Source organism: Anabrus simplex, chromosome X (assembly GCF_040414725.1).
Source record: "Anabrus simplex isolate iqAnaSimp1 chromosome X, ASM4041472v1, whole genome shotgun sequence".
NCBI classification, from domain to species: Eukaryota; Metazoa; Arthropoda; class Insecta; order Orthoptera; family Tettigoniidae; genus Anabrus; species Anabrus simplex.
The window spans coordinates 150,962,625-150,987,007 of NC_090279.1; the positions used below are offsets into that span (position 1 = coordinate 150,962,625).

Here is a 24,383-nt window from a genome sequence, read left to right on the forward strand (position 1 = left end):
CCTCTGTCAACCACGGAATCTCCGTAACAGTAATAATAATAATAATAATAACCACTACCGCTGCCATAATAAGACTAGAAGGAGAGAAAGAAAATGGAGGAATAAAAGCCTTTTTCAAGATGAAGTGTGTGTCTGCCTTCTATAGTGATAATTTTCCTGTTGTTTCTAGGACGTGCTGACATTAACCACACGATTGAAATGAAATGTCGTATGGCTTTTAGTGCCGGGATATCCCAGGACGGGTTCGGCTCCGTAGGCGACCTGCGCGTCGCGATGAGGGTGAAATGATGATGAAGACAACACATACATCCAGTCCCCGTGCCGTAGGAATTAACCAATTAAGGTTAAAATCCCCGACCCAGCCGGGAATCGAACCCGGGACCCCCTGAACCGAAGGCCAGTACGCTGACCGTTCAGCTAACGAGTGGGACGCCACGCGATTTAAAGTACATTATAGTATTAGCGCGTGTCCAAGTGAATATTTCTTTTTATTAAAATTAAATGTAATTGCAACAAAGTAAACTGTTTTTCAGAAGTGATTTTCTCGTTTAATGCGAAATACCTTCATACGTGCTGATGCGATTTCAAATTCGAGGAATGTTTCGAAGCCGGTGGAAAAACACTACCACTGAGACGTAAATACAATACATTGTAATGAATTACTTAACTTAATGCTGTACTTTTCCCTAATATTATATTATCGTTTTCCGTAGAAGTTCCGATGTTATCCGCTAGATGGGAGGAGCGAAGGTAACATAGCAAAGCATGCTGCTGTTGTTTCTTCTAATAATTGCTCAGAAACGAAACGAGAAGGTATCACGAAAGAAAGAGGGGGGCTGAGTTGAAGGAGGGGGACACGAGAGAGTGCGGTGGTGGGGAGATGATAGTTTAGTGCAGGAGCTTCCCGACCACGAGTGACAGTTAGCTGAAACAAGTGAAACGCGGCTGTAGCTCGTCCGTTCAGGAGGCCGTGATAAAGTGTTCCGGAGCGTTTTTCGTGTTGGCAAAAAGAGGGAAAAACCGCTTCGAGTAAATTGAACGCCTCCGTTTAAAATCTTAATTTAAGATAGGTTATCTTCAGAAATAGTTAATATTCTTTCTAAGTGTTCGAAAGAGAATATTTTCGCGAGTGCTGCTCAAAAAAAGTCACGTGTAAACACAGATGTTCAGCTTCTGATATCTCTTCTTGCTGAACTTAAGAAGATTGATTGTTGAACTTCTCAACAGAATAAGGTAAGCAAATACTGAATTTTAGTCTCCATTTCTGCCTATTTTATTGCTTGCATGCCAGTGCTTGTTTCTAGAATAAAATACGGCCAAGAGGTTCATTCGAAAAAATGTCTTTGAATAGTAAAATATTCAATGTCATTGTTGTAAAAGTATACTTTCTTAGAAGATGAAACGCTCAAAAAAAATTATTAATAATAAATGACAAAGTAATCATTTAACTTGGAAACTGCTGGTCCAGCATATTCTTCGCCTTCAATAAGTAGAAATTCACTTCATAATATTGCTGCAATTGGTCCGACTCGTTTGCTGAATGGTCAGCGTACTGGCCTTCGGTCCAGAGGGTCCTGGGTACGATTCCCGACCGGGTCAGGGATTTGAATCGCTTCTGATTAATTCTTCTGGCTCGGGGACTGGGTGTTTGTGTCCGTCCCAACACTCTCCTCTTCAAATTCACATATTCATATTCCAACCACCACAGAAACACGCAATAGTGATTACATCCCTCCATATAGGGTGGGCGGCAGGAAGGGCATCCGGCCGTAAAACAGGGTCAAATCCACATGTGCGTCACAGTTCGCGCCCGCGAACCCACACGAGAGGGAAAAGCGGTATGAAAAGAAGAATAATATTGCTGCAGTTGAAAAAATATGGTAAGTTTATACTGAGTGTTACCGTGCTGTTCGAAATTCAAGCGGCTTGGCGGTGTTATAATGTTACCTTCATATTGGTCCATCAAGTGAGTCTCTTATTGTGATAATGAGGGATGCCCTTGGTGGACTCCTGTGCGGTATTCTCGGGTAAGTATTTAACAGAACGTCTACCACAGGAGAATCTAGTCAACAAACGTCGACATATCGTGAGAAGATGGTGGGTTCGAACCTGACTATCGGCAGATCTGAAAATGGTTTTCTGTGGTTTTCCATTTTCACACCAGGCAAATGATAGGGTGTTAGTGCGCCACTAAACCACAAGCAAAAAGATAGATAAATAAATAAATGCTCCAGTCTTCATCCATATGACATTTTCCGCTCATTTTTTTAAACTGTTGGTTTCATTGCATAATCGTCCTGCCCCATGGCTAAATGGTTAGCGTGCGTGCTGGCCTTTGGTCCAGGGAGTCACCGGTTCGAGTCCCAGCCGAGTCTGGTATTTTAACCTTAATTGGTTAAATCCAAGGGCTCGGGGGGTTGGGTGTGTGTGTGTGCGTGTTCTGTCTTCATCATTAGAAATCACCATAGGTAGGGCCCAATCCTCATAGACGCGCGTCTACTAGAAAGACCTGCACCAGGCTTCTTCAGAGGTCACACGTCATTATTATCATTATTATTATTAAATACGTTTACCCTCCAGGGTCAGTCCCCCCCTCCCCCCACGTCGACTCAGCCATGGATCCCACCTGTACCGCCTCAAGGCCAGTGTCCCGGAGCGTGAGGCATTGGCTATACAACTGGGAGGGAGGCCCAGTACCTCATAGGCGGCCTCGCCTGATATGCTGAAGCAGGGCTTTGTGGGAGACAGACAAGGAAGAGGGAAGGAAACGACCGTGGCCTTAATTTAGGTACCATCCCGGCATTTCCCTGGAAGAGAAGAGGGAAAACCACTTCGAGGATGGTTGAGGTGGGAATCAATCCCCCCACCCCCACCCTACTTGACTTCCTGAGGCTGAGTGGACCCCGTTCCAGCCCTCGTACCACTTTTCAAAATTCATGGCAGAACCGGGAATCGACCCCGGTCCCTTGGGGGTGGCACCTAATCACAACAACCACTACACCACACCGGCGGACTTCTTCTTTTCTGCAGTTCTATAAGTTGATTTCTCAGTAATGACTTCGTTACTGTATAGGCTTCAGAAGATAGCATTCAGTTCAAAATGTTCCTTTTCTCTGAACAGTTTTGATGTTATCCGCTTGGAAGTGAACAGTTTTGATGGCGAAGCAGTTTAAAGGGGAACATCTGTAGCACCTTCAGCTCCTCGTTAACATTTGTCATTGGAAGTAAAGTTGTTCTTATCAGTCGGAGAATGGCACTCGTTGTTGGAGGAGCTGAAGTATTCCCCGCAGCCTGTTTCCATTCATTTGACCTGGTCAGGTGTGGAATAGATGAAGTCCCCATCTAGCGGCGAGGATAGGAACTGTGTCGACTGCCGAAGCATTCCTCTGGGGCAATGATTAACGACTGACAGACGAAATGAAATGATATTGGAGAGTGTTGCAGGAGTGAAAGGTGACAGGGAAAACCCGAGTACTGTGAGAAAAACTTGTATCGCCTCCGCTTTTTCCAGCACAAATGCCGCATGTAAAGATTGGATTAATTGTGATGGCACAATCATCGCCTCTTAATGCAAATCGCCGGGCTGAATAGCTCAGACGGTAGAGCGCAGGTTTTCTCAACTTATGTTGGCGATATCGATCCGGTGGTATTTGCCTGGTGTGAAAGTGGGAAACCACGGAACAACATCTTCGAATCCCACTAATTTCCGGATGCAAGTTCACAGCGGCGCGGCCTTAACCGCACGGCCACCTCGCCCGGTGTAGGTAGATTTACTGCCGCCTGTAATAACTCTTACGGGACAAGATTCTGGTACCTCCACGTTTCAAGCCGAGTCTAACAATCCTTTCACTTGTGCTAGTTTTCTGCTTTTCATCTCTCCTATCTGACCTCCCGGGTCAACCCTTGTTCCAACCCCAACGGTAAATTTATTAGATTTACCTCTGCCATTTTCCTTCTGCTCACTATTGCGAAAGAATGGTTGTCCGGTAGTGCTTTTTCCTAAAAACTATAATCTCTGAAAAGCGTAAACTTAGTTAGTAGAGCATAAAACTTTCCTTCTTAATCCGTTTACCCCCCATCCCCCCACCCTCCCGCCCCAGGGTTAGCTTTTCGCCCGGACTCAGCGGGGGATCTCATCTGTATCGCCTCAAGGGCAGTGTCCGGAATGTGAGACATTGGGTCGTGGATTCAACAGATATCTGAACAGGAGCCTTATGTGTGTGTGTGTGGGGGGGGGATGGGAATGTGTGTGTGTGTGGGGGGGGGATGGGAATGTGTGTGTGTGTGTGGGGGGGGGATGGGAAGATCGGAAAGGGATAGGCTAGGAAGAGGGTAGGAAGCGGCCGTGGCATTAAGGTAGGTGCCATCCCGACATTTGCTTGGAGTAGAAGTGGGACGCCGCGGAAAACCACTCCGATGATGGCTGAGGAGGGAATCGAACCATCTCTACTCAGTTCACCCGAGACTGAGTGGACCCGGTTTCAACCCTCGTATCACTTTTCAAATTTAGTAGCAGAGTCCAGAATCGAACCCGGGCCTCCGGATGTGGCAGCTAATCACACTAACCACTACACCACAGAGGCGAATATTATTATTGCTATTATTATTATTATTATTATTATTATTATTATTATTATTATTATTATTATTATTATTAAGAAGTTGTAGCAGTGGTATTGAATTTGGCTCTTTGGCTGATTGGTCATAATTTTGACCTTCGGTTTAGAAGGCCCCGGCTTTGATTCCCGGCCCAGGGGAGGATTTTAACCGATCCGGGGATAGGGTGCTTGTATTCGTCTGAATAGTGGTGATGGCAATGATGATAATTGTTTTAACAGTAAGTACAACTAACCAGAGGGAAAAAGTAGAAGGAATCCGACACTTCGAAAAATGAAGATATTGGCCAAAGAAAGACAAGGGCCACGAAGGGCGTGAAAATGAATGACTCCTTAGCTATCCAATGCCCTAATATCGTCGGGGTCGGAAAAGAACAGGAATCAAATAAGGAAGGTCGGGTAGGACAGATGAAAGTGAGGAGCCTGCACAAGTAAATGGAAACAATATCAGACTTGGCTAAGGGACAAGTGGTCGTCAACCTACACTCCGAAGATGAAAGCCCCAAGGTCCCATTTTAAGATAGGCGGGGCAAACCGTGGGTGTATTCTACCGCGCCACCCACAAGGGATTTCTCCTGAAGTACTCCATTTCTTTTTTTGTATATTACTGCTAGTAGTAGTAGTAGTTTGGCCTATGCTGACTACTTGTTCTTAATGGCAGATTGTGGCAGAAGCCTGTAGTCTAATATCTTGAAACTTGAAGATAGGTGCAATGAGACTAAATTGATGTCAGTAGGTAAGAAATCTAAGAAATATGAATGTCAGATTGATGATACAAAGCTGCAACAGGTAGATAATTTCACATATTTAGGGTGTGTGTTTTCCCAGGATGGTAATAGAGTATAGCAAGTGAATTTGAATCAAGGTACAGTAAAGCTATTGCAGTGAGTTCGCAGTTGCGGTCAGCAGTATTCTGTAAGAAGGAAGTCAGCTCCCGAGCGAAATTATTTATAACTTACATCGGTCTGTTTTCAGACCAACTTTGCTTCACGGGAGTGAAAGTTGGGTTGACTCAAGATATCTTACTCACAAGCTAGAACGCGGTGTAGGGAGCAACGCGTCCGCCTGTCACCCGGAGGCTCCGAGTCAGGTTTTTTGAATTGTAAATGATTAATATCCCTGCCCTGGGGACTGGGTGTTTGTGCCGTCCTTAACGCTCCTTTCCTCACATTCAACACTCTACACTTCCACAATTCCAATTACACGCAGGTTCATATCAGGGGCAAAAGATCTGTATAGGTCGACGCCCCGAACAAATAGCATTAATAAACACACACTCGTGAAAGTAGCGAGGATGATTAGGCTACTGGTACAAACAGGTGGGAACAATGGCAGGAAGGTGTTCGGAGTGAGGAAATAAGGGATAACTTAGGAATGAAATCGATGAAGTTGCACGCATAAACGGGCTTCGGTGGTGGGGTCATGTGAGGCGAGTGGAGGAAGATGGGTTACCTAGGAGTGTGATGGACTCTGTTATGGGTGGTAAGAGAAGTAGAAGGAGACCAATGCGACAATAGTAAGACTCAGTTTCTTTTCTTTCTTTCTTTCTTAATCTGTTTATCCTCCAGGGTTGGTTTTTTCCCTCGGACTCAGCGAGGGATCCCACCTCTACCGCCTCAAGGGCAGTGTCCTGGAGCGTGAGACATTGGGTCGGGGGATACAACTGGGGAGAATTACCAGTACCTCGCCCAGGCGGCCTCACCTGCTATGCTGAACAGGGGTCTTGCGGGGGGATGGGATGATTGGAAGGGATAGACAAGGAAGAGGGAAGGAAGCGGCCGTGGCCTTCAGTTAGGTACCATCCCGGCATTTTCCTGGAGGAGAAGTGGGAAACCACGGAAAAGCACTTCCAGGATGGCTGAGATGGGAATCGAACCCACCTCTACTCAGTTGACCTCCCGAGGCTGAGTGGACCCCGTTCCAGCCCTCGTACCACTTTTCAAATTTCATGGTAGAGCCGGGAATCGAACCCGGTCCTCCGGGGGTGGCAGCTAATCACACTAACCGCTACACCACAGAGGCAATCTGCTATTACCTTACCGTAAAAAAAGAAATGGAATCTCGTGTCCTCATCCCGAGGTGGTGCAGTTCTTTTCAGGCACACCTCCAATGGAGGTTAGCTGCATGTACCATTTCAACCACATATCTTCCCTCCTGCCATTCTTAAATATCTGGCAGTACCGGGAACTACGGAAGCAGACTCAGGTTATCGTTAAAGGACATTAGTGAAGTCAGTTTAATTCGTTCTTTAATTTTAAACAGCGGACTCATTCTGTGTCCTTCAAGGAGAAATGGAGGTCATAAAAAGTCACTTGGGCGGGGAAATCATTCTGATCTGTATAGTTTTACTATCACCACTTCCCTCGCGGTAAGCTGATAGGTTATCTCCTATCCGATATCGCCAAGGTTACACTGGATTCCCTGTTTCCTGGAAGATGTTGAGACTGATAATGTCATTCAAGAAGTGCTGTTTCATTTCCTATCAGGCAAGGCCAGACACGACAGGTTTGTGACACAATGCGATGGGGGGACTGAAAATGTCAGTTTTAATTAACTTTGCCAGGATATACAGTGGCGGAAAAGAGATGCTCGGAGAAGGGGTGGCGTGCCAGATGCGACCGTGCCGCATGCGACCTGTGCCACTAGCGACCGCATAATCTGTAACCGTGCCGGATGCGACCGGCGTTGACAAGCAAATTGTCATTTGATAAGTTGTGTCATCACCCAAGATAAGGTAAGCTAAACGAAGTGCAATGCCATTTCAGTAAGCAGCTACTGCCCCTACTTTACATAATACTTATGAGGGAAACTAGTTTTACAACACGAAACATGGAGATGCGTTTACGTCTTTTCCCACCAGGCGAGTTGGCCATGCGGTTAGAGGCGCGCGACCCTGAGCTTGTATCCGGCAGATAGTGGGTTCGAATCCGACTGTCGGCAGCCCTGAAGATAGTTTTCCGTGGTTTCCCATTTTCACACCAGGTAAATGCTGGGGCTGTACTTTAATTAAGACCAGGGCCGCTTCCTTCCCATTCCTAGCCCTTTCCTATCCCATCGTCGCCTTAACACCTGTCTGTGTCGGTGCGACGTAATGCCACTAGCAAAAAAATGATCCTAATTCTCTGAAATTGTTTACGATTTAGGCCTACTTACTTATCGTGTCCTATTAGTACCAGGAGTGTCAGAGGACGTGTTCGGCTTGCCTGGTGCAGGTCTTTCTACTTGACTCCCGTGGGCGGCCTACGCGTCTGGATGTGGGATTATGATAATGAAGTAGGGAGAGATGAAACCCGGTTTCGGCACGTAGCCTACTCCTCTCGAATAATACCAAGGGGTCTGCTCAATGCTTTACATCGCCATCCAACGGCCGAATCACCATCAACAGCATCATATCCCCTCACTCCATTTGAACACTGCGAAAAGGTTTGGATTTGAATCCAGGCTTCCTACCCTGCCGGCCAACATTCTGATGGTGAATTTTTTTTCATCCAGGCTAAGTGGCTCAGACGGCTCAGATGGTTGAGATGCTGGTCTTCCGACTCCAACTTGGCAGGTTCGATCGTGGCTCAGTCCGGTGGTATTTGAACGTGCTCAAATACGTCAGCTTTGTGTCGGGAGATTTACTGGCACGTAAAATAAGTCCTTCGGGACTAAATCCCGCAACCTCGGTATCCCTCCTCTGCGAACCATGTGACCTTGCCGCGGTGGGGAGGCTTGCGTGTCCCAATGATGCAGATAGCCGAGCCGCAGGTGCAACCATATCGGATGGGTATCTGTTGAGAGACCAGACTAACGAATGGTTCATCGAAAGGGGGGTAGCAGCCTTTCGGTTGTTGCAAGGGCGGCAGTCTAGATGATTGACTGATACGGCCTTGTAATAATACTCAACATGGCTTAGCTGTGTTGATACTGCTACACGGCTGAAAGCAACGGGAAACTACAGCCGTAACCACCTCCCGAGGACATGCAGCTCGCTCTGTATGAATGATGTACTGATGATGGCTTCCTCCCGGGTAAAATATTCCGGAGGTAAACTAGTCCCCCATTCGGATCTCCGGGTGGGGACTACACGAGAGGGGGGGATCATCAGGAAGATGGATACTGACATTCTGCGAGTCGGAGCGTGGAATGTTAGAAGTTTGAATCGTTGTGGTAGGTTAGAGAATCTGAAAAGGGAGATGGATAGGCTAAAGTTAGATGTAGTTGGTATAAGTGAAGTACGTTGGCAGGAAGAACAAGATTTTTGGTCAGGCGACTACCGAGTTATCAACACGAAATCAAACAGGGGTAATGCAGGAGTTCGTTTAATAATGAATAAGAAAATAGGGCAGCGGATAAGCTACTACGACCAGCATAGTGAAAGAATTATTGTCGCCAAGATAGACACCAAACCAATGCCCACCACAATATTGCAGGTCTATATGCCTACTAGTTCAGCGGATGATGAAGAAATTGAAAGAATATATGGGGGATAGAAGATTTAATACAATATGTAAAAGGTGACGAGAATCTAATTGTGACGGGAGACTGGAACGCAGTGGTAGGCTAAGGAAGAGAAGGTAGCACAGTAGGAGAATTTGGATTGGGACAAAGGAACGAAAGAGGAAGTCGGCTGGTTGAATTCTGCACTGACCATAATTTAGTCCTCGCCAATACTTGGTTCAAACACCACAAACGACGGCTGTATACGTGGACGAGACCTGGAGACACTGGAAGGTATCAAATAGACTTCATTATGATTAGGCAGAGATTCAGAAACCAGGTGTTGGATTGCAAAACTTTCCCAGGAGCAGACGTGGACTCTGACCACAACTTGTTGGTCATGAAATGCCATCTGAAGTTGAAGAAATTGAAGAAAGGAAAGAATGCAAAAAGATGGGATCTAGACAAGTTGAAAGAAAAGAGTGTGATGGATCGTTTCAAGGAACATGTTGCACAAGGACTAAATGAAAAGGCCGAAAGAAACACAGTAGAGGAAGAGTGGAGAGTCATGAAAAATGAAGTCAGTAGGGCTGCTGAAGAAATGTTAGGAAGGAAGAAAAGATCAACTAAGAATCAGTGGATAACTCAGGAGATACTAGACCTGATTGATGAACGACGAAAATACAAGAATGCTAGAAATGAAGAGGGCAGAAAAGAATACAGGCGATTAAAGAATCAAGTGGATAGAAAGTGCAAGGTAGCTAAGGAAGAATGGCTGAAGGAGAAGTGCAAGGATGTCGAAGGCTGTATGGTCCTGGGAAAGGTAGATGCTGCATACAGGAAAATCAAGGAAACCTTTGGAGAAAGGAAATCTAGGTGCATGAATATTAAGAGCTCAGATGGAAAGCCACTTCTAGGGAAAGAAGACAAAGCAGAAATATGGCAGGAGCATATCCAACAGTTGTATCAAGGTAACGATGTAGATAATTTCGTTCTGGAACATGAAGAGTCTGTTGATGCTGATGAAATGGGAGACCCAATTTTGAGGTCAGAGTTTGACAGAGCTGTGAGTGACCTAAATAGGAACAAGGCACCTGGAATTGATGATATTCCCTCTGAATTACTGACTGCCTTAGGAGAAACCAGCATGGTAAGGTTATTTCATTTAGTGTGCAAGATGTATGAGACAGGAGAAGTCCCATCCGATTTTCGGCAGAATGTTGTTATACCTATTCCCAAGAAAGCCGGTGCTGACAGGTGTGAAAACTACTGCACTATTAGTTTAGTATCTCATGCCTGCAAAATTTTAACACGTATTATTTACAGAAGAATGGAAAAACAAGTTGAAGCTGAGTTGGGGGAAGATCAATTTGGCTTCAGAAGAAATGTAGGAACACGTGAAGCAATCCTGACTTTACGTCTGATCTTAGAGGATCGAATCAAGAAGGACAAGCCCACGTACATGGCATTCGTAGATCTAGAAAAGGCATTCGATGATGTTGATTGGACCAGGCTATTTATGATTCTGAAGATGATAGGGATCAGATACCGAGAACGAAGAATTATCTACAACCTGTATAAAAATCAGTCTGCAGTGATAAGAATCGAGGGCTTTGAAAAAGAAGCAGCAATCCAGAAAGGAGTGAGGCAAGGCTGCAGTTTGTCCCCTCTCCTTTTCAATGTTTACATAGAACAGGCAGTAAAGGAAATCAAAGAGAAATTTGGAAAGGGAATCACAGTCCAAGGAGAGGAAATCAAAACCTTGAGATTTGCCGATGATATTGTTATTTTATCTGAGACTGCAGAAGATCTCGAGAAGTTGCTGAATGGTATGGATGAAGTCTTAGGTAAGGAGTACAAGATGAAAATAAATAAGTCCAAAACAAAAGTAATGGAGTGCAGTCGAACGAAGGCAGGTGATATAGGAAATATTAGATTAGGAAACGAAGTCTTAAAGGAAGTAGATGAATATTGTTACTTGGGTAGTAAAATGACCAACGATGGCAGAAGTAAGGAGGACATAAAATGCAGACTAGCACAAGCAAGGAAGAGCTTTCTTAAGAAAAGAAATTTGCTCACTTCAAACATTGATATCGGAATTAGAAAGATGTTTTTGAAGACTTTTGTGTGGAGCGTGGCATTGTATGGAAGTGAAACATGGACGATAACTAGCTCAGAAAGAAAGAGAATAGAAGCTTTTGAAATGTGGTGTTATAGAAGAATGCTGAAGGTGAGATGGATAGATCGAATCACGAATGAAGAGATACTGAATCGAATTGGTGAGAGGAGATCGATTTGGCTAAATTTGACGAGAAGAGGAGATAGAATGATAGGACACATCTTAAGACACCCAGGACTTGTTCAGTTGGTTTTTGAAGGAAGTGTAGGTGGCAAGAACGGTAGGGGTAGACCAAGGTATGAATATGACAAACAGATTAGAGCAGATGTAGGATGCAATAGTTACGTAGAAATGAAAAGGTTAGCACAGGATAGGGTGGCATGGAGAGCTGCATCAAACCAGTCTATGGACTGATGACTCAAACAACAACAACCTCGGTATCTCCTTAAACCATAAAAGTAGTTACTGGGATGTAAAGCCAGCAACATTATTATATTTTTCTTTCGACCAACGGCACTCGAACCTGCTAACCACGGTGTCAGACCTTTATTTTAGAAAAGACCAAGTTAGATGCTTATAAGCAATCTGCCACTTGGTGACAGCCCTTAATGCAGATCAATTGTGATTGATGGGTCGCATGCAACACGATGCTTATCCACTCGGTCGCTATTGGCACGATAATGGCCTGGTCATACCCGGCACGGCCGCATCTGGCACGTAACCTGGAGAAGGTGAGGGGGTTGGCGACCGTTGCCTATACTAGGAACCGTCCAGGCATTCGGCTTAGTGCAGGAGAATGGAAAACCACGGAAAACCATTCTCAGGACAGCCGACGGTTGGGGCTAGCCGTGAGGTCCAGCCCTGTCCCGTCTCCCGAATACAGAGGCGTAGAGCCGTGGCCACCCCTCCTCTGCTCGGTTGGCCGGTCAGAGTGCAGAGATGTTGGATCATGGACCAGCCGTGGCCACTTGAGGACCGAGACCCACTCTGCATCTACCGACCAAAATCCACAGTATTAGATTTGTTGATAACATTTCCGTAGTAGCAGGCTCTGAGAAGGAATTAAATAGAATGTTGACTGTTCTGTGTGATACATTGAAACACTACAAACTTTAAATCAGTAGAAAGAAAACAAAAATTTTAGTTGTGAGCAAAGATGGCAGGGAAGTTAACACAAACATAAGCAATTGTCTAGGTAATATTTCATGAACGTTTCCAGGACACATGCTCAAGTATGCGTGAGAAGACATGTGACATGGTGGTACATTAATAACCGATGTAGTCACTACGATTTTAAATGAAAACATTTGTGCATTGTATCGTACATATGTTGCATGTCATGTTATGGGATAGAGTTTCACGCCTGTTGCACTTGGTCGGTCAAATCAGCAACGGTTAATGCTGATATTGGATGACGCTGGATTTGTCGTCCCATACGTGCTCATTGGGGGAAAGGTGTGGTAATCTAACAGACCAAGGGAACTTGTCTACACTCTTTAGAACACGTTGGGTGACAGCGGATGTATGAGGACGAGCGTTTCGCCAGTTTGGCATACAAACCCGCTCTCAAGGTTCTTGGGATAACGATGAGAGTGCCCCTGCTGTCAAAGGAAATCGCTTCCCGGACCATAACTCTTGGTGCAGGACCAGTGTGTCAACGCCGCAGACAGCTTGATTCCGAGCACTCACCTGGCCTCCTTCTTACCTTCCTACGGCCATCACTTGCAGCAAGACAGAAACGGCTTTCATCCAAGAGCACAACAGATCTCTGCTCCGCCCTCCAGTGAGCTCTAACTTGACACCACTGCAGTCTCAGATGGCAGTGATTCGGAGTTAGTTGCATGAACGCCACAGGACGTCTGTTACGATTTGTTACAGTTCACTGTGTCACTCTGGTGCCAACTGAAACTCTAATAGCTGTAGCAGATGCAGTACGATCCACTACAGCCATGCGGCGAATGTTGCGGTCTTCCCTGTCCATAACGGATTCCGGTCTTCTTGAGACAGTGCCTCCTGTGACCATTGTTGCAAACACTGATGCACTGTGGATACACCCTTGCCAAATCTTTCTGCATTATCGTGAAAACAACATCCACTTTCCCGTAATCCTATTATACGGCCCCATTCAAACTCAGTAAGCTGGTGATAACTGGTTTCTTCGTCTCCTTAAAGCATGTTTGACTCACACCTATCTCACACGTCAACACCGCACGATAACTAACGGCAAATACTTCAGTATGCCAATACCGGACAGCTCTCTCAACAGCACTGAGTGAAGTGCGAACAGCGACGGTGGTGACATCTAGGAGTGATGGACCCAGAAACTGCAAGTAGTGCTCGCCACGTAGGCTGTAAGTCACACTTTTTTTTTTTTTCACAGTATGCTTTACATCGCACCAACACAGGCAGGTCTTAATGGCGACGATGGTGCCCGGACATTTCGTACCACGGATATTCCGTATCACCTAGGTCGGTATCTGCGTGCGAACGATTTTCGCTTAATCCCTAAATATTTACGCCAGGACAATCCGTACCATTTTATGTCATATTGGAATTCTTCTATATTATATTAATAATTGTCCTTTGAACTATACTTATCACTTATGTGTGCCTAAATATTATCACAAGAAAGTCGATTTATTGAAGCATAAAGCCCGAAACAAAACAATACAATAGGATATACATCTTGTTCGTGCGCAATGTGTCTGACGAGCATAAGGATGGACAATATTACTACGATGTGAATATTTATAAACTGTCTGTCTGTCTGTCAGGTCATCAGCCCAGAGGTTGGTTGGATCCTCAAATAGCATCACCAAAGGCTATACAGTTATAGGGAAACCACAAAAACCAATGGCAGAGTCCAAATGAGGCGTACTAGGTAAGATGAGGAGTGAGGTAATTTGCCATTGCTTTCCTCACTGGGCCAGACAGTGCTATTGTAGCACAACTAACCCTATGAGCAACACCTTTCAGGACACTTAAACACACTGGTTGTGCTCTGAATATCATTAATCAGCACCACTCATACCCCAGCAGCTTCCATATTGTCACAGCCATGGATGGGACTGGGACTTCAGTGGAAGCTACACTTTACTCTGGCCTGTGCCAAGAGACGGATGCAAAAGTACTGTATCCATCAAGAAATGACAGCAGGCAGGGATACTGCATTATTTCATTATCAAGTAAACTAAAATATTCTGATGAACTGGCCGGTACGGCCTTGAAGGTCACGCGGAAACTGGAAACTACTGAAAGGTGGAAGTAGCTAGGTTCCCGCGAATGACAAATACGAGATAAGTGTGCCAATCAGGTCAGTTGCGCCCGACGGAAGGTTAACGTCAGTTGTGGTCACACCGTGAGGAGACTTTTGCTCAAGTAGTGGACAATGGATATACTAATGAATACATTCATTAGGATATCGTTTTTACTTCGCAATACTTCCCACTCTTTCAAGTGGCACGGATTGTCCTCTCCTAAATATTTTAAAGTCATTAGCTGATACTTAACGTAATCAACCGGTCAAGTGGTACGAAATATCCTAGAACCGGCGACGATGGGATATGAAAGGGCTAAGAGTGGGAAGGGGGCGATCGTGGCCTTAATTAAAGCACAGGCCTGGTGTGAAAACGGGAAACAACGCAAAACCATCCTCAGGGCTGCCGATAGTGGGGTTCGAACCCACTGTCTCCCGAATGAAAGCTGATAGCCACGTGACCCAAACCGCACAGCCACTTGCTGGGTAGGCTGTACACTAAAAGCAAAATAATATCGCCACCCTACTTTTTTTTTTTTTTTTTTAATGGCTCATCACTCTTGCCAACTTGACTAGTTACGTATTGAAATCACGAGATACAACCATCAACAGTCCGACTCGTTGGCTGAATGGTCAACGTATGGCCTTCGATTCAGAGGGCCCCGGGTTCGATTCCAGGCCGGGTCGGGGATTTGAACCTTCATTGGTTAATTCCAGTGGCCCGGGAGCTGGGTGTTTATGCTGTCCCCAACATCCCTACAATTCACATACCGCACATAACACTATCCTCCACCACAATAACACGCAGTACCCACATATGACAGATGCCGCCCACCCTCATCGGAGGGTCTGCCTTACAAGGGCTGCACTCGGCTAGAAATAGCCACACGAAATTATTACCATCAACAAACTATCCTCAGTGTAAGTAACATTAATTGAGGTTCCCTTACCCAAGTAAATGGAATGTTAAAAAAAATTATTAGCAGATAAACGTAAAATAAAGCATTTTCTGTTTTGGCAATCCTGCCAACCTAAAATAAATGAATATACCATGTCTCCACCTTCTACATAAAATACTTTCTGAGACAAACTTTAGAAAAAAAGTGTTGCAGTATGGTGTGCCTCGCAGATAAAAATGAAACAATGCAAGCCATATGTCAATATTATGTTAAAAATACTTAGAAGCATAATAATTTAACAAATGGTACAACAAAATGAGCAGAAAAGACCCTGCTACAACTTGAGGCAAAAAAAAGAAAAAGTCATATTTTCACCAAAAGAGCTTTTAATCTTCCCTTAAATAACCTAAAATGTATCTGAAAATCAGTGTTTGCGCGTAGAAGCGCGCGGCTGTGAGCTTGCATCCGGGAGATAGTAGGTTCGAATCCCACTATCGGCAGCCCTGAAAATGGTTTTCCGTGGTTTCCCATTTTCACACCAGGCAAATGCTGGGGCTGTACCTTGATTAAGGCCACGGCCGCTTCCTTCCAACTCCTAGGCCTTTCCTATCCCATCGTCGCCATAAGACCTATCTGTGTCGGTGCGACGTAAAGCCCCTAGCAAAAAAAAATCAATGTTGTCGTAGTCTTCAAAGTATGTAGGGCATTATTTTTATCTACCTAGGACCTTCCCGTTAATGTCATAATAAGCAATGTATTGTTATTTGATATTTTGTTGGTGTGTTTCCAAATGTTAATGCTGTAGACTGTATATTATGTTATTGTTATTAATTGTCAGACTTTTATTTATGTAGTTAAACTTTGTTCTTATGGCAATGCAGAATGTCTAGAAAGTCGTTCAGTTTTCAGTAAAAAGGATTAGATTAAAATTAGTTTAGAATTGATTTAAGTTAGGCTAGGTAATATTAAGTAATAATTATTTGTAAGTTATCTGTGTATCACAAAAGGGACTGCCTGGCCGATGCGGTAAACGCGTGCTCGGTTCACCCGGAAGGACGTGGGTTCGAATCCCCCTCAGGAAGTCGTAAAATTTAAGAAACGAGATTTCCACTTCCGGAGGTGCATATGGGCCTAAGGTTCACTCAGCCTGCACCAAAAATGAGCACCAGGGTAATTCCTGGGGGCAAAGCGGCCGTGCGTAGAGCTAACCACTCTACCCCATCCCGTGGTTAACAATGGTGGAAGCCTTTACCTTCCACTCCTCCAAGGACCTTCATGGCCTGTACGGAGGTGACTTTGCTTTGTGTATACCAAAGAATGCTGCTGTAATTGGGATGAAAATCCTGTAGCAAGCAATAAATTAAATTAAATAATGGTTATTATCCTCGTCGCTCTGATATTCTCTTTGAGTTAAATATTCCAGTCTACGGACTATTATCTTAGATTTACTGTTTTACCGGCCAACCTTTCTCCGGTAAGTGGTGAATACAAATGTAACCGTGTTATCGGTTTTCTTAGCTTTAAACCAAGATAATAGGTTCTTCTCGTATTGATGAATACGGGCCTAAGAACATAGGACTTCTGCTAATTCCAAACAGGGTTGTCTAATAAGATCTATGCAGTGCTGACGGGCTCTTGTTTAAAGAAAAAGGCGGATTCAACAGCTGGTAAATAAATAAATGGTTGTTGGGAAAGATAAGTGAATGACGGTGAATTCCTCATCGCCACTCTTTGAGGTTGACAAGATACACTTCGAAACGTGCTGTACAGTTGTAGGAAGGGATAGACAGAAGTAAGTTACTGTAGCTTCTGACGAACGGTTATTCCTTTTGGCAGGTAGAATGGTAATCCCCACATTCCGTTACGGCGGAAGTAGGGCTAATAGGCTATTCTGCCAAACCTGCAGGTGTCTTAATTGTCCTGAACGCCCACCACCCAAGTGCAGATCAGCCAAGCCCACACAACGGGATTTCTGGGTTCTTTCCTGTACAATCCATCTCAGAGAGCTCTCGGAATGTCTGCATGTCTAAAATCCTTAAAGGCAGTTAATGTAGGATTTCACACACAGTCCGAGATTTTGTAGAGTAAGAAGAGAGTCCGGGCCAAAACCACATAAGTCCACGATACGTTATCATACCGGTAGTTATTTAGAAGTTTCGAAACATCATCATCATTTTCATTTCCTCTTGTCCAGCTCTTGCCAGGTCGGGGTGTTGTTGGCACTTATCCACCGTTGCCTCTCCTTCCACCACTCCTCTTCCTGTCCAGTCTTCTTTTCCTTATACTGTACTGTTCTTGACAGAGTCCATCCATCTTGCTCTTGCCCTCTTTCCATCTTAGTCTCTAACACTTGTTTTGGTATCCTTCCCTCTTCCATCGTCATAACATATCGAAACCATCTCAATTTATAGTCTACTCCATCCTATAACCAGGTTTCTCTACCCCTGTATTTTTTCTGACCTCAACATTTCTTACTCTCTCCTTGTCTTCCCTACCATACTCCTCAGGAACTTCATTTCACTGGCCTGAATTTTTCTTTCATTTCTTGCGGTCAGTATCCAAGTCTCTGATGCATACGTTAATATAGGACCGGGCGAGTTGGCCGTGCGCGTAGAGGCGCGCGGCTGTGAGCTTGCATCCGGGAGATAGTAGGTTCGAATCCCACTATCGGCAGCCCTGAAGATGGTTTTCCGTGGTTTCCCATTTTCACACCAGGCAAATGCTGGGGCTGTACCTTAATTAAGGCCACGGCCGCTTCCTTCCAACTCCTAGGCCTTTCCCATCCCATCGTCGCCATAAGACCTATCTGTGTCGGTGCGACGTAAAGCCCCTAGCAAAAAAAAAAAAAAAAAAAAAAAACGTTAATATAGGGATATAGTACATCTTGTACATTCTCTCCATACATTTCATAAGAACTTTTCTGTTCCACACCAGGTTCCTTACATTCTGGTAGAACGTATTTGCCGCTTATACCCTTCTTCTGATCTCGTTATCCAACCTTGCATTATTTCTCTTCCCAAATATTTGAAGCATTCAACAACCTGAAGGTTTTGTCCCCTGATACTAACGATTCCTTTTCCTTCTCACCACTGTTCTGTTCTTCTCCGTACTGATTTTCATACCATATTTATCAATATTGTCTCTAGTTGGGTTTGCACTTCTGCATTGTTGACTCCTCAGATCATTATGCCATCTGCAAATAACAATATTTTCATATCCGCTCCATATCTTGCCTTTGTGTCCTTAAGAATGTCATCCATAACCATTATCAACATAAGTGGAAACAATACACTTCCCTGTCTTAGTTCAGTTCGGTTTCTAAATCAATCCGTTCTCCCCACTGTAGTCGGGACACAACTGGAACTGAACCGCTCAAAATTGTAGGATATTATTTCTCTGTTCGTGGGTATAATGCGAATGTAGAGAGAGTGTTTTCTGTTCTGTCTGTCTAGTAGACAGAACAAAACCTCTGTAAATGCAATGTGTGTGTGTTCATACAATATGAAACATGCAAGTTGTACTGAGTTTTATTGGCCCATTCAAAACCGAACATACTTTCTTTCTTCTGTCCTTGGGTCTGACATGTACGACTGGAACAAAATAATGCCTAGAGCATTTGCACATATTTTTGTAGTAATAGATGTTACCTTCATTGAATGATTTTGATCCAAACATATCAATGTTATTTTCTTATGATAAATGCTTCTTTATACCGGCCGTATTAATAGGTGTATTAACTGAAACCCGTCAAGATATGACTGTCAACGGGGTAAATATTTATTGAAGGATTCCGCTATATACGACATTTTTGTACTTTATTTCTTTGTACAATTTTCTTTACGTAGGACCAATACAGGTTCGTCTTACAGCGATAATGGGATATGAAATGGCTAGAAGTGGGAAGGAAGCGATCGTGGCCTTTATTATTATTATTATTATTATTATTATTATTATTATTATTATTATTATTATTATTATTATTATTATTATTATTATTAATTATCGATACGGACACCTGTGGGCCACGTTTACACAATCTTCCTTATATCACGCAGACTGATACCCTTCTCTTTGCACTCTCGCCAAAGATTCTTGAGTCTTTGACTTCTTCTTCGTCGTTCTTCCACCGAGATGTTCCGTGGCTTCGCATGTTGCTCTTCAGACGCATCCCTCATTCCTGCAACCTTCTTCCTAAATGATGTCCTTTCTTTCATATCCTCCTCCTTGATACCTATTTCTGCCATAAAATAAATCGCAACTGGGAAATATCCCGGTGACATTAGTATTTGCAATAGTGTGATAATAAAATGAACTTCAAACATAATTACACAACAACAACAACAACAAAAACAAGCAATTCCATTGAAAGAAAATATTACAAGAAATACAACTAGTTTAACATTCCAAATCCAGCATCGTCATATACAACTTCACACACAACTTAAGCACGGTATTTCCAGTGCTTAACACTATGGCTTACAATACTACAAGTTGAGCTTAATACTAGCTTAGGATTACAACACTGTCATATGTAAATTCACACGAACCATAAGTATTTAAAAATTTTACACTATGACTTACAGTGGGATGAGCGTTGCATTAAAATATGACACCATCACTTAGAAATGTATACACGATTTACAGAATGCTGGAGTCTATTCTTACATTTTTCGGAAAAAGCCTCAAGGATAGCGCAGGTAATGAGTTCCAATAATCAGTTCCCCGATTTACAAACGAATATTTACTATAGTTAGGTTTTTTTTTGGGGGGGGGGATCTACATTTTAATAAAGGTTCAGCTCTATAATTTGCCTGTTGTGAAAATGAGAAACCACGAGAAAACATCTTCAGGACTGCCGACGGTTAATTCAATCAATTTTTTTTTCAGTCACTACTGATCTGCATTTAGGGCAGTCGCCCAAGTGGCAGATTCCCTGTCTCTTGTTTTCCTAGCCTTTTTTTTAAATGATTGCAAAGAAATTGGAAATTTATTGAAAATCTCCCTTGGTAAGTTATTCCATTCCCTAACCCCCCTTCCTATAAACGAATATTTGCCCCAATTTGTCCTCTTGAATTCCAACTTTATCTTCATTTTGTGATCTTTCCTACTTTTAAAGACATCGCCCAAACTTATTCGTCTACTGACGTTCTCCCTCGCTCCACTGACAGCTCGGAACATACCACTTAGCCGAGCACTTCGTCTCCTTTCTCCCAAGTCTTCCCAGCCCAAACTTTGCAACATTTTTGTAACGTTACTCTTTTGTCGAAAATTGCCCAGAACAAATCGAGCTGCTTTTCTTTGGATTTTTTCCATTTCCTGAATCAAGTAATCCTGGTGAGGGTCCCATACACTGGAACCATACTCTAGTTGGGGTCTCACCAGAGACAAATATGTTTTCTCCTTTACATCCTTACTACAAGCCTTAAATACCCTCTTAATCATGTGCAGAGATCTGTACCCTTTATTTACAATCATATTTATGTGACTACCCCAATGATGATCTTTCCTTATATTAATGCCTAGGTATTTACAATGATCGCCAAAGGGAACCTTCACCCCATCAACGCAGTAATTAAAACTGAGAGGACTTTTCCTATTTGTGAAACTCACAACCTGACTTTTATCCCCGGTTAAGGCGCTGGCTTTCTGAGCTCTAGTTGGCAGGTTTGATCCTGGCTCAATCTGGTTGTATTTGAAGGTGCTCAAATACATCAGCCTCATCTCGGTAGATTTACTGGCTCGTAAAGGAACTCCTGCGGGACAAAATTCCACAACTTCAGCGTCTCCAAAAACTGTAAAGGTTGTTAGTGGGACGTTATTTTAAATATGCCAATTCCTATATATTTTCCTTTTCGGCCATGGTGTTGTGACAAGCAAGTGGACAAGTATTGGGACATAAAACCAATAACATTGTTATTCTCCTACCTGTCGTGTAGTTTGGCTCAGAACAAGATCACATTTCCCATCCCTTTTACCAAGTAACAATACACGACGTGTCTCGTAGAAAAATCCAGATTACAACGCTACTCTGTTGCCTCTTCCAGTAGCGGCCGGCGTTGTTTGACAAGAAGGTCGAATTAGAAGACACAGGTTGGGGATTGTCTGCTTGTTCGCCACAATCACACGACCGACGAAAGATAGACGTTATTATACAGAACGAGATCCCCTCTCCCCAAGAGTAAGGGAAGGCTGCAGTTTGTCCCGTCTTGTTTTCAGTGTTTACATAGAATAGGCTGTAAAGAAAATCAAAGAGGAATCTGGAAGAAGAATCACAGTCCAAGGAGAGAAAATCAATACTCTTGAGATTTGTCGATGATGTTGTTTTCTTTCAGTCTGCAGAAGATCTAGAGAAATTGTTGAATGGCATGGACAAAGTCTTGGAGAAGTACAAGATTCAAATAAATAAATCCCCCCCCCCCCAGAAAATGGAGCGCAGTCCAATGAAGTCAGGTCATGCAGAAAATGGTCTTGGTCGGAGCGTGGAATGTTAGGAGTTTGAATCGTTGTGGTAGGTTAGAGAATCTGAAAAGGGAGATGGATAGGCTAAAGTTAGATGTAGTTGGTATAAGTGAAGTACGTTGGCAGGAAGAACAGGATTTTTGGTCAGGCGACTACCGAATTATCAACACGAAATCAAACAGGGGTAATGCAGGAGTTGGTTTAATAATGAATAAGAAAATAGGGCAGCGGATAAGCTACTACGACCAGCATAGTGAAAGAATTATTGTCGCCAAGATAGACACCAAACCAATGCCCACCACAATAGTGCAGGTCTATATGCCTACTAGTTCAGCGGATGATGAAGAAATTGAAAGAATATATGAGGAGATAGAAGATTTAATACAATATGTCAAAGGTGACGAGAATCTAATTGTGATGGGAGACTGGAACGCAGTGGTAGGCCAAGGAAGAGAAGGTAGCACAGTAGGAGAATTTGGATTGGGACAAAGGAACGAAAGAGGAAGTCGGCTGGTTGAATTCTGCACTGACCATAATTTAGTCCTCGCCAATACTTGGTTCAAACATCACAAACGACGGCTGTATACGTGGACGAGACCTGGAGACACTGGAAGGTATCAAATAGACTTCATTATGATTAGGCAGAGATTCAGAAACCAGGTGTTGGATTGCAAAACTTTCCCAGGAGCAGACGTGGACTCTGACCACAACTTGTTGGTCATGAAATGCCATCTGAAGTTGAAGAAATTGAAGAAAGGAAAGAATGCAAAAAGATGGGATCTAGACAAGTTGAAAGAAAAGAGTGTGATGGATCGTTTCAAGGAACATGTTGCACAAGGACTAAATGAAAAGGCCGAAAGAAACACAGTAGAGGAAGAGTGGAGAGTCATGAAAAATGAAGTCAGTAGGGCTGCTGAAGAAATGTTAGGAAGGAAGAAAAGATCAACTAAGAATCAGTGGATAACTCAGGAGATACTAGACCTGATTGATGAACGACGAAAATACAAGAATGCTAGAAATGAAGAGGGCAGAAAAGAATACAGGCGATTAAAGAATCAAGTGGATAGAAAGTGCAAGGTAGCTAAGGAAGAATGGCTGAAGGAGAAGTGCAAGGATGTCGAAGGCTGTATGGTCCTGGGAAAGGTAGATGCTGCATACAGGAAAATCAAGGAAACCTTTGGAGAAAGGAAATCTAGGTGCATGAATATTAAGAGCTCAGATGGAAAGCCACTTCTAGGGAAAGAAGACAAAGCAGAAAGATGGCAGGAGCATATCCAACAGTTGTATCAAGGTAACGATGTAGATAATTTGGTTCTGGAATATGAAGAGGCTGTTGATGCTGATGAAATGGGAGACCCAATTTTGAGGTCAGAGTTTGACAGAGCTGTGAGTGACCTAAATAGGAACAAGGCACCTGGAATTGATGATATTCCCTCTGAATTACTGACTGCCTTAGGAGAAACCAGCATGGTAAGGTTATTTCATTTAGTGTGCAAGATGTATGAGACAGGAGAAGTCCCATCCGATTTTCGGCAGAATGTTGTTATACCTATTCCCAAGAAAGCCGGTGCTGACAGGTGTGAAAACTACCGCACTATTAGTTTAGTATCTCATGCCTGCAAAATTTTAACACGTATTATTTACAGAAGAATGGAAAAACAAGTTGAAGCTGAGTTGGGGGAAGATCAATTTGGCTTCAGAAGAAATGTAGGAACACGTGAAGCAATCCTGACTTTACGTCTGATCTTAGAGGATCGAATCAAGAAGGACAAGCCCACGTACATGGCATTCGTAGATCTAGAAAAGGCATTCGATAATGTTGATTGGACCAGGCTATTTATGATTCTGAAGATGATAGGGATCAGATACCGAGAACGAAGAATTATCTACAACCTGTATAAAAATCAGTCTGCAGTGATAAGAATCGAGGGCTTTGAAAAAGAAGCAGCAATCCAGAAAGGAGTAAGGCAAGGCTGCAGTTTGTCCCCTCTCCTTTTCAATGTTTACATAGAACAGGCAGTAAAGGAAATCAAAGAGAAATTTGGAAAGGGAATCACAGTCCAAGGAGAGGAAATCAAAACCTTGAGATTTGCCGATGATATTGTTATTTTATCTGAGACTGCAGAAGATCTCGAGAAGTTGCTGAATGGTATGGATGAAGTCTTAGGTAAGGAGTACAAGATGAAAATAAATAAGTCCAAAACAAAAGTAATGGAGTGCAGTCGAACGAAGGCAGGTGATATAGGAAATATTAGATTAGGAAACGAAGTCTTAAAGGAAGTAGATGAATATTGTTACTTGGGTAGTAAAATAACCAACGATGGCAGAAGTAAGGAGGACATAAAATGCAGACTAGCACAAGCAAGGAAGAGCTTTCTTAAGAAAAGAAATTTGCTCACTTCAAACATTGATATCGGAATTAGAAAGATGTTTTTGAAGACTTTTGTGTGGAGCGTGGCATTGTATGGAAGTGAAACATGGACGATAACTAGCTCAGAAAGAAAGAGAATAGAAGCTTTTGAAATGTGGTGTTATAGAAGAATGCTGAAGGTGAGATGGATAGATCGAATCACGAATGAAGAGATACTGAATCGAATTGGTGAGAGGAGATC

General features: G+C 43.4%; 1 protein-coding gene across 2 annotated transcripts in view; it reads left to right on the top strand.

Moving 5' to 3' along the window:
- The first annotated feature begins 930 nt into the window (after positions 1-930).
- The window catches only part of LOC136886350 (endoglucanase E-4), a 386,731-nt gene continuing 363,278 nt past the window's right edge, over positions 931-24,383 (top strand). For both annotated transcript variants that reach the window (XR_011019100.1, XM_067159089.2), the window contains exon 1: positions 931-1,233. The gene's annotated coding sequence lies outside the window, so the exon portion shown is untranslated. The remainder of the gene's footprint in view (positions 1,234-24,383) is intronic.